The 15,359-nt window shown below is 41.6% G+C and overlaps 1 long non-coding RNA gene across 2 annotated transcripts; it reads left to right on the forward strand.

Annotated features, from left to right (window-relative positions):
* The first annotated feature begins 10,035 nt into the window (after window positions 1–10,035).
* Window positions 10,036–15,090, forward strand: LOC123046640 (uncharacterized). Of its 2 annotated transcripts, XR_006422492.1 has the most exons (4): window positions 10,036–10,689; window positions 10,780–11,553; window positions 11,799–11,857; window positions 12,114–15,090. It is a non-coding gene; the product is annotated as an uncharacterized lncRNA (long non-coding RNA). The 2 variants fall into 2 exon arrangements; XR_006422491.1 differs by having other exon boundaries at window positions 10,036–11,553.
* Window positions 15,091–15,359: the final 269 nt, after the last annotated feature.

Here is a 15,359-nt window from a genome sequence, read left to right on the forward strand (position 1 = left end):
CCATGGACACAACGTAACAAGGTTCGGGAGGGGGAGAAGCCGCTGGATGCGAGAACATTTTCTTTTAAAGTTGTATGTACGGCCTGTGAGTATCAGGAGTGCTTTGACAAAGTTTCCACACCAAGACAAAGTCTGAACTTTCGCTAGACTCCTCCTTCTCCAGATGTTTTAAAATTGAGTCATGCTATACACACGACCAAATTTGCACGATTCACACACGAAGATTACATCCAGACGGATATGCCCAACAATGAAAAGGGCACTAGCCGCTTGATTTACACATCGTGCAATGATCGGGCAGAAGTGTCGTCCATGGAGCAGTTTCGTCTAAAATTCAATGTGGATGGGGGCACATAACCCTGGGGAGAAGCATGGTGCATGGGGAGTGATTGCTAGGAATAGTGAGGGCGTACTGATTGCTGCCAGAGTGGGACGGGTTGAGCATGTTGCTGATGCTTTTGGTACAGAAGTGAGAGCAGTGGAGAAGGCCATCCAGGCCGTCTCCATAAATTCGGGGCCCCAGTGCGAAATGTAAATTGGGGCCCTGAAATTTCTAGAATACATGTTTTTAGTGTAATAGAAAAATGAATAAATTCAAACAATACATAAATTATATGGTTGTCGAGATGCTAAAAAAAAGACTGATAACCCACAAGTATAGGGGATCGCAACAGTTTTCGAGGGTAGAGTATTCAACCCAAATTTATTGATTCGACACAAGGGGAGCCAAAGAATATTCTCAAGTATTAGCAGTTGAGTTGTCAATTCAACCACACCTGGAAACTTAGTATCTGCAGCAAAGTGTTTAGTAGCAAAGTAATATGATAGTGGTGGTAACGGTAACAAAAGTAAAGACATCAAAAGTAATGTTTTTGGTATTTTGTAGTGATTGTAACAGTAGCAACGGAAAAGTAAATAAGCGAGAACCAGTATATGGAAAACTCATAGGCACCGGATTAGTGATGGATAATTATGCCGGATGCGGTTCGTCATGTAACAGTCATAACATAGGGTGACACAGAACTAGCTCCAATTCATCAATGTAATGTAGGCATGTATTCCGAATATAGTCATACGTGCTTATGGAAAAGAACTTGCATGACATCTTTTGTCCTACCCTCCCGTGGCAGCGGGGTCCTATTGGAAACTAAGGGATATTAAGGCCTCCTTTTAATAGAGAACCGGAACAAAGCATTAGCACATAGTGAATACATGAACTCCTCAAACTATGGTCATTACCGGGAGTGGTCCCGATTATTGTCACTTCAGGGTTGCCGGATCATAACACATAGTAGGTGACTATAGACTTGCAAGATAGGATCAAGAACTCACATATATTCATGAAAACATAATAGGTTCAGATCTGAAATCATGGCACTCGGGCCCTACTAACAAGCATTAAGCATAGCAAAGTCATAGCAACATCTATCTCAGAACATAGTGGATACTAGGGATCAAACCCTAACAAAACTAACTCGACTACATGATAAATCTCATCCAACCCATCACCGTCCAGCAAGCCTATGATGGAATTACTCACGCACGGCGGTGAGCATCATGAAATTGGTGATGGAGGATGGTTGATGATGACGACGGCGATGAATCCCCCTCTCCGGAGCCCCAAACGGACTCCAGATCAGCCCTCCGGAGAGAGATTAGGGCTTGGCAGCGGCTCCGTATCGTAAAACGCGATGATTTCTTCTCTCTATTTTTTCTCCCCGAAAGCCAATATATGGAGTTGGAGTTGGCGTCGGAGGGTCTCCAGGGGGCCCACGAGGTAGGGGGCGCGCCCAGGAGGGGGGCGCCCCCCCACCCTCGTGGACAGGGTGTGGGCCCCCTGGTCTTCATCTTTGGCGAGGATTTTTTATTATTTTTTATAAGACATCCCATGGAGTTTCAGGTCATTCCGAGAACTTTTGTTTTCTGCACATAAAACAACATCATGGCAATTCTGCAAAAAACAACGTCAGTCCGGGTTAGTTCCAATCAAATCATACAAGTTAGAGTCCAAAACAAGGGCAAAAGTGTTTGGAAAAGAAGATACGACGGAGACGTATCAACTCCCCCAAGCTTAAACCCTTGCTTGTCCTCAAGCAATTCAGTTGACAAACTGAAAGAGAAAAAGAAAAACTTTTACAAACTCTGTTTGCTCTTGTTGTTGTACCTATGTAAAGCCAGCATTCAGGTTTTCAGCAAAGATTATAACTAACCACATTTGCAATAATTCTCAGGTCTCGTGTTTACTCATATCAATAACATAATCAGCTAGCAAGCCATAATAATAAATCTCGGATGACAACACTTTCTCAAAATAATCATAATATGATATAACAAGATGGTATCTCGCTAGCCCTTTCTGAGACCGCAAAACATAAATGCAGAGCACCTTCAAAGATCAAGGACTGACTAGACATTGTAATTCATGGTAAAAGAGATCCAATCATAGTCATACCCGATATAAATTAACAGTAATGAATGCAAATGACAACTGTGCTCTCCAGCTAGTGCTTTTAATAAGAGGGTGATGACTCAACATAAAAGTAAATAGATAGGCCCTTCGCAGAGGGAAGCAGGGATTTGTAGAGGTGCCAGAGCTCGGTTTTGAAATAGAGATGAATTATATTTTGAGCGGCATACTTTCATTGTCAACATAACAACTAAGAGATGGCGATATCTTCCATGCTAAACAAATTATAGGCGGTTACCAAACAGAATGGTAAAGTTTATACTCCCCCTCCTCCACAAGCAGCAATCCATGGCTTGCTCGAAACGAGTGTCTCCAACATTCAACGGGTCCTAGGGGGAGTTTTGTTTGCAATTATTTTGATTTAGTTTGCATAAAGCATGGGACCGGGCATCCCGGTGACCAACCATTTTCTCGTGAATGAGGAGCGGAGTCCACTCCTCTCGAGAATAACCCACCTAACACGAAAGATAAGGGCAGCCCTAGTTGATATATGAGCTATTCGAGCATGCAAAACAGAATGTTTATTTTAAGGTTTAGAGTTTGGCACATACAAATTTACTTGGAACGGCATGTAGATACCGCATATAGGAAGGTATAGTGGACTCATATGGAATAACTTTGGGGTTTAAGGGATTGGATGCACAAGCAGTATTCCCGCTTAGTACAAGTGAAGGCTAGCAAAAGACTGGGAAGCGACCAACTAGAGAGCGGCAACAGTCATGAACATGCATTAAAATTAATAAACATTGAATACAAGCATGAGTAGGATATAATCCACCATGAACATAAATATCGTGAAGGCTATGTTGATTTGTTTCAACTACATGCGTGAACATGTGCCAAGTCAAGTCACTTAAATCATTCAAAGGAGGATACCACCCCATCATACAACATCGCAACCATTTTAATAGCATGTTGGCATGCTGGGTAAACCATTATAACTCATAGCTAATCAAGCATGGTATGAGCAACTATGATCTCTAATTGTCATTGCAAACATGTTTATTCATAATAAGCTGAATCAAGAACGATGAACTCATCATATTTACAAAAACAAGAGAGGTCGAGTTCATACCAGCTTTTCCCATCTCAGTCAGTCCATCATATATCATCATGATTGCCTTTCACTTGCACGACCGAATGATGTGAATAATAATAAAAGTGCACGTGCATTGGACTAAGCCGGAATCTGTGAGCATTCAATAAACAGGAGAAGACAAGGCAATATGGGCTCTTGGTTAAATCAACAATGATGCATATAAGAGCCACTTCAACAATTTAATCATGGTCTTCTCCTACTGACCCCCAAAGAAAAGAAAAGAAATAAAAACTATTTACACGGGAAAGCTCCCAACAAGCAAAAAAAGAACGGGAAATATTTTTGGGTTTTCTTTTTAATTACTACAGTAAGGAAATAAACTACTACTAATTTTTTGGTTTTTTTCTTAAGGTTTATTAAACACACAAGAAGAAAGCAGGAAAAGGAAAATAAACTAGCATGGATATTACAGTGAAAGAGTATGAGCACCGACATCTAGCAATGAGGGTGTGTGAACGTGAATGTAATGTCGGTGGGAAATACGTACTCCCCCAAGCTTAGGCTTTTGGCCTAAGTTGGTCTATTGCCAGGGATAGCCTGGCGGATACCCGTAGGTGAAGCTGGGGTCATACTACGATGAAGAAGACTCTGACTGCCACTGGCTGGCAACCACCTCTGGATCCCAAGAATAAACAGACTGTCGTGGAGGCTCATCTTGTGGCTCCGGTTCCGGGGTTGGTAAAGGATTCCGATAGGCTTGAACGGCCGCCCACGGAACAATGTGAGGACCTGCAGACAAGTTAAACAAAGAGGGAGCAGGCAAAGTAATAGTCTCAGGGTGATGTTTATCAAAGTATAATTTATATTTGAGCTCCTCTTCACGACTCTTAACAAGAAAGTCATGCACTAGCATACTCTTATAATCCAAATAAGCATGGGGCAACGATGTTTCTTCTTTCTCCTCATGCCTAATAGGTATTTCAAAATATTCAGCTAGGCGCGAAGCATAAATGCCTCCAAAGATAGGGCCCTTAGTACGGTTCAGACTTAACCGTCTAGCAACAATTTCACCCATACTAAAAGAGTTATTGCGGTATAAACCATGGAACAAAATAATAATATCAGGAACACTAAGGTTTCCACAGTTCCCGCATCCAATCAAGCAACGACTAGCAAATAAGGCAAAGTAGCATAAAACAGGAAAATGTATGCTAGTGATCCTTGCATCAGAAACCTTCCTGGTTTCTCCCACAGTGATAGTGTTAATAAAAGCTTCTACTTCGTTACGGTGTGGTTCATCCAAGGTGCCCTCAAAGGGTATTTTGCAAACCTCGCAAAATTCATCTAATGGCATCTCCTTAACAACGTCATATAAATGAAACTCTACTGATGGAGGTAATTTCTTAGGGAAAAAGTAGAAGTTTTGCACAAAAGTATTGGTGAGTAAGAGATACTAATGACGTTGGTCGCGGAGGAAGTCGGTGAGGCCAGCATTCTCAATCAATAAATAGAAATCCTCATAAATCTCGGCTCTCCTCAAGAAGTCACCGAAAGGCCATTTACACGACCGGACCTCCGCGGTGCGAGGCAAATTAAATTTGGGCTTCTGCTGTTCTTCCTTTTGTTTTTTCTTCGAGCTTCGGCTCGACGAGCCCCTCAAAAGTCTCTTCATTATTTTCTTAAATAATCTGAAATTTTTAGTAACTTCAAATAAAAGTGAACCAACTTTAATAAAATTGATAGGAACAACTCCCACAAGTGCCTAGAGCCTATATCAAGCATTAGAACTACTTGGAACCATATAAATTTGACATGCAAGCTCAAGAACATGGTCACCTATGCAGCACAAATTTGCAATGAATAAAGCACTAGAACAAAAACTAATTGGACCAATGGGGGAGTTACATACCAAGGAACAATCTCCCCAAGCAGTTTTGCGAGAGGTGCTTTGAGCAAGGAGATCAAAAATCACAGCAACAGGGGCTGGAACTCGTGCTTGAGTTGGTTTTTCGGGTTTGTATGAGGCAGAGGAAGAAGATGGGCTTAGTAATTGGCTCTGGAGCTGGCTCAGGAGGTGGCTCGGGAGGTGCCCAATTATTTTCATTTGTCAACATATTATTCAAGAGAATTTCAGCTTCATCCGTTGTTCTTTCCCTGAAAAGAGAACCAGCACAACTATTCAGGTAATCTCTGGAAGTATCAGTTAGTCCATTATAAAAGATATCAAGTATTTCAGGTTTCTTAAGAGGATGATCAGGCAAAGCATTAAGTAACTCGAGAAGCCTCCCCCAAGCTTGTGGGAGACTGTCTTCTTTAATTTGCACGAAGTTGTATATTTCCCTCAAAGCAGCTTGTTTCTTATGAGCAGGGAAATATTTAGCAGAGAAGTAATAAATCATATCCTGGGGACTACGCACACAACCAGGATCAAGAGAATTAAACCATATCTTAGCATCACCCTTTAATGAGAACGGAAATATTTTGAGTATATAAAGGTAGCGCGATCTCTCATCATTAGTAAACAGGGCGGCTATATCATTTAACTTAGTAAGATGTGCCACAACAGTTTCAGATTCATAGCCATAGAAAGGATTAGATTCAACCAAAGTAATTATATCTGGATCAACAGAAAATTCATAATAATCCTTATCGGAAACACAGATAGGTGAAGTAGCAAAAGCAGGGTCGGGTTTCATTCTATCTCTAAGAGATTCTTTACTCCATTTAACTAGCAGTCTCTTAAGTTCGTATCTATCCTGGCAGGCAAAAATAGCTGCAGAAGATTCCGCATCAAAAAGATAACCCTCAGGAATAGCAGGCATATTCTCATCATCACTCTCATCATCGTATTTAGATTCAATAATTTCTCTTTCTCTAGACCTAGAAATCTGTTCATCAAGAAATTTGCCAAGGGGCACAGTAGTATCAAGCATAGAAGTAGTTTCATCATAAGTATCATGCATAGCAGAAGTGGCATCATCAATAACATGCGACATATCGGAACGAATAGCAGAAGCAGGTTTAGGTGTCGCTAGCTTACTCATAACAGAAGGTGAATCAAGTGCAGAGCTAGATGGCAGTTCCTTACCTTCCCTCGTAGTTGAGGGATAAATTGTTGTCTTAGCGTCTTTCAAGTTCTTCATAGTGTCAGCAGATATAAATCCCAAGTGACTCAAAGAATAGAGCTATGCTCCCCGGCAACGGCGCCAGAAAAAGGTCTTGATAACCCACAAGTATAGGGGATCGCAACAGTTTTCGAGGGTACACTAGTAGAAAATGGAGCTTTAGCGCCGGTTCGTAAGGGCCTTTAGTGTCGGTTCCATAACCGGCACTAAAGTGTGGGCACTAAAGCCCCCCCTTTAGTACTGGTTCGGCACGAACCGACGCTAAAGTGCCACCACGTGGCGTGAGTTCGCGCCCTGGTATGGGGGACCTTTAGTACCTGTTGGTGTTACCAACCGGTACTAAAGGTTTTTTTTGAATTTTTTTTTGAAAATTTTGGAAAAAAAATTTGATTTTTTTTCGATTTTTAGTTTTTCTGAATTATTTGATGATTTATTCTCTAATCACCTCTCTTAACTGCTCAAGTGTGGATCACTCATTCCAAATCATCTAACTTCCCGACCGGTCACCCATCCCTCTCACTACTCTAGCCCGAGCACGCTTAACTTTCGGGTTCTATTCTCCTTCGTTACTGAGTCTGCACTTGTTGTTTTCCTGACAATAGTAGGATGTCAATCTTATTAACCCTCAGGAGTTTAGCTTGAGCATGAAGTCACACATTTCACTGTTTGAGTTTGAAACTATTATTCTAAAAAACAGTAATTATTTAGTAACGCTAATATTTCTTGAATAAGTTTGACCATAGTTTGACCACAGTTTGACCATAGTTTGACCACAGTTTGACCATAGTTTGACCATATTTGACCAAAATTCAAAAATTGAAATAATTATTTAGTAACACTAATATTCTTGAATAATTATGTAGTAACATTAATACTTCTTGAATAAGTAGTTTGACCAGATTTAACCAATTTTTTTAAAAAAACTGAAATTTGACCATATCTTTTTTTCCTTTTGGAATTTGAGGATTCTAAAAAATTCCAAACAGGCCGTAGGCGGTCTCCATCGGATGCAGATTTTCGTGCTGAATTTTTTGATATATTATACGTTTTTTCCGACATCGTATGCAAAAGTTATAGCCGTTTTACATTTTCCCTACACTTTTTGCAAAACATGTCCAAATTGTAGTTTTCAAATTTTCCTAACTAGTAGATGTAGTAATATAACTACCTCTCGAAGGATTTTATTTTTTGAAGTTTTTATCATTTTCTTTTGATTTTTTCAGAACTGAAATGGCGACACACAGGGGGGGGGTAGAGTTTGAAAATTGCCCTATAGTGCCGGTTTGTGTCACAAACCGGTACTATAGGTCAGACCCCTTTAGTACCGGTTCATGGCACGAACCGGTACTAAAGGTGATCGTGGGGCCCCGGCCTGACGCCAGCCTGCCACCACCCCTTTAGTACCGGTTCGTGCCACGAACCGGTACTAAAGGTTCAACACGAACCGGCATTAATGCAAATCCGTTCGAACCGGCACTAACGGTACCATTAGTACCGGGCCAAAATCAAACCGGCACTAATGTGCTTCACGTTTGACCCTTTTTCTACTAGTGGTAGAGTATTCAACCCAAATTTATTGATTCGACACAAGGGGAGCCAAAGAATATTCTCAAGTATTAGCAGCTGAGTTGTCAATTCAACCACACCTGAAAACTTAGTATCTGCAGCAAAGTGTTTAGTAGCAAAGTAATATGATAGTGGTGGTAAAGGTAATAAAAGTAAAGACAGCAAAAGTAATGTTTTTGGTATTTTGTAGTGATTGTAACAGTAGCAACTGAAAAGTAAATAAGCGAGAACCAGTATATGGAAAACTCGTAAGCACCGGATTAGTGATGGATAATTATGCCGGATGCAGTTCGTCATGTAACAGTCATAACATAGGGTGACACAGAACTAGCTCTAATTCATCAATGTAATGTAGGCATGTATTCCGAATATAGTCATACGAGCTTATGGAAAAGAACTTGCATGACATCTTTTGTCCTACTCTCCCGTGGCAGCGGGGTCCTATTGGAAACTAAGGGATATTAAGGCCTCCTTTCAATAGAGAACTGGAACAAAGCATTAGCACATAGTGAATACATGAACTCCTCAAACTATGGTCATCACCGGGAGTGGTCCCGATTATTGTCACTTCGGGGTTGCCCGATCATAACACATAGTAGGTGACTATAGACTTGCAAGATAGGATCAAGAACTCACATATATGCATGAAAACATAATAGGTTCAGATCTGAAATCATGGCACTCGGCCCTAGTGACAAGCATTAAGCATAGCAAAGTCATAGCAACATCAATCTCAGAACATAGTGGATAGTAGGGATCAAACCCTAACAAAACTAACTCGATTACATGATAAATCTCATCCAACCCATCACCGTCCAGCAAGCCTACGATGGAATTACTCACGCACGGCGGTGAGCATCATGAAATTGGTGATGGAGGATGGTTGATGATGATGACGGCGACGAATCCCCCTCTCCGGAGCCCCGAACGGACTTCAGATCAGCCCTCCCGAGAGAGATTAGGGCTTGGCGGCGGCTCCGTATCGTAAAACGCAATGATTTCTTCTCTCTGATTTTTTTCTCCCCGAAAGCCAATATATGGAGTTGGAGTTGGCGTCGGAGGGTCTCCAGGGGGGCACGAGGTAGGGGGGCGCGCCCAGGAGGGGGGGCGCCCCCCCCCCCCACCCTCGTGGATAGGGTGTGGCCCCCTTGGTCTTCATCTTTGGCGATGATTTTTTATTATTTTTTATAAGACATCCCGTGGAGTTTCAGGTCATTCCGAGAACTTTTGTTTTCTGCACATAAAACAACATCATGGCAATTCTGCTGGAAACAGCGTCAGTTCGGGTTAGTTTCATTCAAATCATACAAGTTAGAGTCCAAAACAAGGGCAAAAGTGTTTGGAAACGTAGATACGACGGAGACGTATCAAAGACTGAACCTGATTTTAAACGGGCAACTATCTTGAAATCTTGGTGTGTGACAACATGATCAACTAACCTACTATATATCTTCCCTAAATAATTTGATTAATGGACTGATGCATATGCACACACTATACTCAGTAATATAATTATTCAACAGGCTAAACTAGTCTAAATTAAATAGGGATTAAGTCTGAGAGCACCTGGTGGACAGATCACCGATGCCCTCACCTTGCCATCGCGGTCATAGCTGTTTCTACTTGTGCGGGTTTTCTTTTTCAGAACACCCAAAAGTTTTGCGCGTCATTATATCTCTCCTAATAATAAAGCACGGATTGAATCTTCGGATTCACCGTCGCAGCGTTTTTATAAAAAAGTCCCTTTGCTTTTCGAAAATAGAGCCCGCAGTCCCAGCATCGCTATCCATAAGTCAACGTATTGTTTCGTTTTCTTCGATATCCTCGTCAATCCCAAACCCCACCTCCCACCGACGATCCCCAATTCCGGCCGCATGGTCGCCTGTCGCCGGGTGCTGCTCCGTCCCGAGCACCGTCGATGACTTTGTCGCCTGCTCAAGCCCGCCCCTCTTCATTCCTCTCCCCATTGTTGTCCAACGCCCCGAGCTCCCATCGCGCCGCAGACCACATACTCCTCCTGAATCCCGATGCACCGCCCGCGCGTGCCCACATCTTGCCCGGTTGTCCACCCACGCGTCTCCTACCAAGGGGTCCGGCGAGCAGGGCCGGCAGCCATGGCGAACTGCCATGGGAGGGGCCAATCCAAGCTGGCTCAGGCACGTTGATCTGGCCTCCTTTGGGGCTCGACGGTGGCGCAGCAAGCCCAGTCGCGACGGATGCGGCCAGTCTCGGCCATCGCGGGATCATGCTGATGACGTTTGGCATGTCCGTGTAAGTGCCCACTACTGCTGATCGGACAGAGGAAAGAAGAGAGGGCGCGGCGGCGGGAGCCTAGCGTCGTCGTCTGAGTCCATGAGCGGCCCCACGCGCTCGATGCCCAGTAGGTCGCCGAATGCCGTGGCACGGGCTCAAGGGATAGTCAGGGGTAAGGCCCCCACGCAATGGAGGCCGTAATCGACATCGGCGACAGAGAACGGACGGAGGATCACTTTGTGCGTGCTTTGGCTGGCGTCTTGGTCTGTCCGATCTCATCTTCTCTTCCATCTTGAGATGACTCTTGGTTGCGTTGGGGGGAGATGCAGGGGAGGGTGAGGAGGCCAACGACAGGGTGAAGTAGCAGCCCGGCGAGGAGAGCAACATGATGTTTTGCACGTTCTCTTTCCTTGGTCTTCTTGTGGCTTTTTTCTTCATCTCATTATTGACCAGTGCATTGTTTATGTGTGTATATCTATCTTCTCCTTTTTTTTATTCTCATGAACTGATGTGTGTACAGGGTAAGCTTATTCTTCTCTCTAGAATTTATGGATGAGCTAATGGCCTTGGTTATATGTTTGTTCAGTCCACCTAAAGGAACAAAGTTTGCACCCTTTGACTGGTTTTATTGGAAAATCTGACAAAAAATATGATTTGATCCCTCTGCTTCCACATGACAATTGTTGGTCCAGATACCGTATTGTCTCATGTCCTCTGTTGCAGTTTGTAGCTTAGAGTTTTAAGACTGGGCACTGTAGTGTTGTCTGTTATGGCTGATTGATGTTGTTGGCGACCTTAAGATCAGATTAATTCCCGCAGTCAATAGCTCCAGTGCAGAGTATATGTGCAATGAAGTAATGTAGCGAGCACTGTATGGTGGAGGAGAATTTCTCTTGAATTTTGTACAACATTCAAATTATCATCCAAAAAAATGTGTATGTTGTCTCTCAATAGGTACATATGCAAATTTATCTTTTTGTTGGTTGTTTGTTGCTTCTTGCAGCATCCCGAGTACATATGTGAGACTATGGGAGTCCTTTTTTGTGTAATGATGAGAGGAATATGACAGGGCAAACAATTGTACCATGTGAACATAATCGCTGGTATGTTTTGAAGTTTTCTTCCCAGAGTGGCATATTAATTATTTGGTCCTGCACACCCTAATTAGGATTGATTTTTCATTTTTTTGTTCACCTTTTATATATGCATTTTTTCTTCGCCTGCTGTATTTTCTTGAAGTAAACACTTTTTTAGCTCTTTTAGAGTTAAAAATGCATGCTTGCAATATATAGCTGCTAATCTGATGCTCCGATCTCTAATTTGCAAATATGATATTCAACTCTTTCAGGGATATGCCGGTCAATACAGGAAAATCTAAAAGAATGCGACTAAAATCACCATTTGAAGGTACATCCTATGTTATGTTAGTGCAGAAATTAATATTGTGGTCTGTTAATGGGAATATTGAGTTTCTGACAATGAGACCCAGTAGTTAGAATCTATTGTGCTGGGATCTTTGCTTCGCATTCCATATGTGCCAAGTTACTGGTAGAATTGTGTATCAAATTTTTTGTGCTGGTATCTTTGCTTCACGTCTCATATGTGCGAGTATGCGAGCGAGACTGGCTTGGCTCTAACCATGATGATTTTCTTTTCTTGGCAGATGTTCAAAATCAAACAAGATGACTACCTAAAGTACGAGCCTCGGAAATCGTAAGAAGCAGAAGTTATTGGTACTTGCTCACACTCATTTCTCATGTTGATGCTCAGGCATAACCTCACAAAGCTTTGGCACACACTCACTTATAATCAGGGCTCGCTTAATTTTATCTTTCTAACTCTTTCGAGAAATACCATATCAATATTATTTGTGATGACTTGTCGGTCATAATTTCCAGTCATGTAATATCCCTTCATATTATTGGTATTAGGCGTTAGCCAGATGCTAATCTTCGGTTGGCTGTGAATGTAAGCTCTGTGTTCTCCTTTGTTTTTATCTGATTATGCTATGAAAAGAAGAGTAGTTCTTTTTGTGTGTGATGGCGAGTTGTTAGTTCTGTATGATTTCAGAGCACATTGGCGTGGGTTAGCATGAAGAGAGTAATAACCGTGCCTGCTGAAAATAATTCAGCAAGTGGGTGCTTTCCATCATTATATGAGTTAGAACCTTGCTATACACATAATAGTACGCATTCGATTTCTGAACGATGCTGAAGATTGCACCATCTGGTGCACGCTGCAGCCCTGCTCCACCATTTGATATAAGTGTTGGCTGCATGTCGTGTGTGTACTGTCGTCTGCACAGCAATTTCGTATTGGTTATAGGAGCTGGATGTAGGTATTAACAATATTTTGGAAAAGGGGTAGCATAGAATTAGTTAGTGTAGTTCTTGGTTGGATTATGAGAAGATCGGCAGGTGCAATAAAATCTATAGCTATCTTGCTCTACTATTCAAACCATATTCTTGCTATAATTTTTTCTGAGCTCCCAGTTTCTGTATAAGTCTATTGGTCCTGATTCTTAACATGGTGTATGTATACTGTGCTTTTCTACTCCTTGGGTACATAAATGCACACAAGGTTTTGAGTACTAAACAGAAGCCATAGAAAAGGCGTGATTAAAACTTTTATACGTTCTCATTTGTTCGAATCAAACCTTTACTTTTAGAAACATTTCCAGTTTGGTTAAATATGGATCTCACCTCACCTTATGCTATGTTTTTTTTGGGTAGAATAGGACCTATAGATTCAGTTATTTGGCTCATCTTTAGTGAAATTTGTATGGTTTTATGTACATTTGTATAGGTTATATATTCCATTTGACTTCAAATGTAGCATGCTTTATGATGGATTTATAATTGATTTCCAATTTACTTAGTTGTCATTCTGGTTCACAATGACATGGGCGTATATCATATGTTCTCTCTTGCTTTGTATTTTATCGTTGTACTCCCACCGTTCTAAAATAGATGATCCAATTTTGTACTAACTTTGTACTAAAATTAGTACAAAGTTGAGTCATCTATTTTGAAACAGAGGGAGTAGCTTCCAGGACAACAAGACTAAGTAGTAGTTCTTTATTATCTTTGAAAATCGACTACACCGACTAGAAGTAGAGGCATGTACTGAAGCAAAGTCACTCTGTCTTTATCATGCCAATAGGCTGATGTGCCCAGAAAATAGACAACAGGAGGAGCAAGTCACCGACTCTGAAAGCATAAAAAATATTCAATATTTAGTCCACTACTCAATTATGAAGAGCTATTTGTTCAAACAAGATAAATATGTGAGCTTTTTCTAACTATAGGGGATTGGCGTAGCTTACTACTGTTGTTGAAATGGGTTAGCAAGTATATGTCGCTTTTTATTAGGAAAGTGAAAAAGAAACTCTTTGATGTTGGGCCTATTCCTGTGGTAGTGACAATTTTTTCTAATTTACACACAAGCATCAGATATTTTGTTATGAGAGAAGTTGGAGAGTACCTAATACTTTTGAGGCACTATTTCATTTGCAATGCTGGGCAACCATGAAAAAATTGGAATTGAAGTAATCATGCTACATCTATTCAAGTGTGTTACTTTTATGCATATCAATTTACAATGTACATCCACCATTAGCTTTGGTCCTGTTTCTTCCTCTGAAGTTGGCTTGGTGATGTTTGTGTCCTTAACAAAATATGAAGCCTTTGGAGCTTGCCAGGACACACATTTCGTATGAATTGCTGATTATAAGAGGTGATGGTGTGGTTTGAGTTTTCATGTTTCTGGGTGTACTTGTACAACTCAATCCAAAACAAATGTAAGCCGGTCATTATGAATATTTTTAGTACTACATGTCGGGTCTTGTGTTTTGCAATTAAGGCTTTATATTGGAAATAAGGAATATTGTGTGCTATTGAACCATTGTGTCGTAAAATATATAGCCATAGTAACTCAGGTTCCGCGCAACATATTTCAGCAATAAAGGTGTGCCTTCATATAGAGATCGTATGACAAGTGTGGTCAACTACCTCATTTTATTTTTACATGTTCCAGAACTTAGTAGTTTTTCCTGCCTATAATCATTTGAATTATGTGTATTCCTATTTTTTTAAAGAAGGATCCTCTGTATTCATAAAGGTGGAAAGAGAGACACATGGAAGGAGCACATCACCAAAAATGTTTCACGCACAAAGGCATAAGAGACTGCATGTCTTATCTTCTTGCTATTTGCATGTTGGACACTGAGACAACCAACTAACAATTTTTCTGGGTTCACTTGAACCAACTATCAATGAGCTCCACAGTGTCCCTTACAACCGCTGCGCTTGTGAGTTGACCTGGATTCAGAAAGGTGCCTCTGGTTCTCCTAATTCGTAATATGCACAGTTTGAAAGATAGACCCATTTGAAAATAGATACGAACATGCTTTTATGAAAGCACAAAAAAGGTTTCTTTTGAAGATTTATATATGGAGGTTACAATGATGCATCATTCAGGACTACCGGTAATAGAGAAGGCACTCGGTCCTCCAAGCAATACTCCCTGATGAAGTCATGTACCTAGGGTAGGGTCACAGGCCTATCCTAGGTACCCTCCCCAAGGACATCCACAGAAGAAGCTGCCTTCCAGTCGACCAAGAGGAAGGCCACTCGACAGACTCGAAGACACTCGACCATGGAGACTCACTCGACTACCAGGAGATCAAGAGCCACTCTGTATCCAAACGGTCTGTAATTAAGTAGTCTTTATGGCCATGATGACATTCATTGTGGGACGTTACCAGTAACTCCCATCCTTTATGTACTTTAAACCCTGCATAACTGAGGGCCGAAGGGGACTGGCAGACACTATATAAGCCACCCCCCTCCTCAGTGTAAAGGGTTCGCACCCCTGTAACACATACACATATAATCCAGTCGACCGCCTC

Source organism: Triticum aestivum, chromosome 2B (genome assembly GCF_018294505.1).
Source record: "Triticum aestivum cultivar Chinese Spring chromosome 2B, IWGSC CS RefSeq v2.1, whole genome shotgun sequence".
Taxonomy (NCBI): Eukaryota; Viridiplantae; Streptophyta; class Magnoliopsida; order Poales; family Poaceae; genus Triticum; species Triticum aestivum.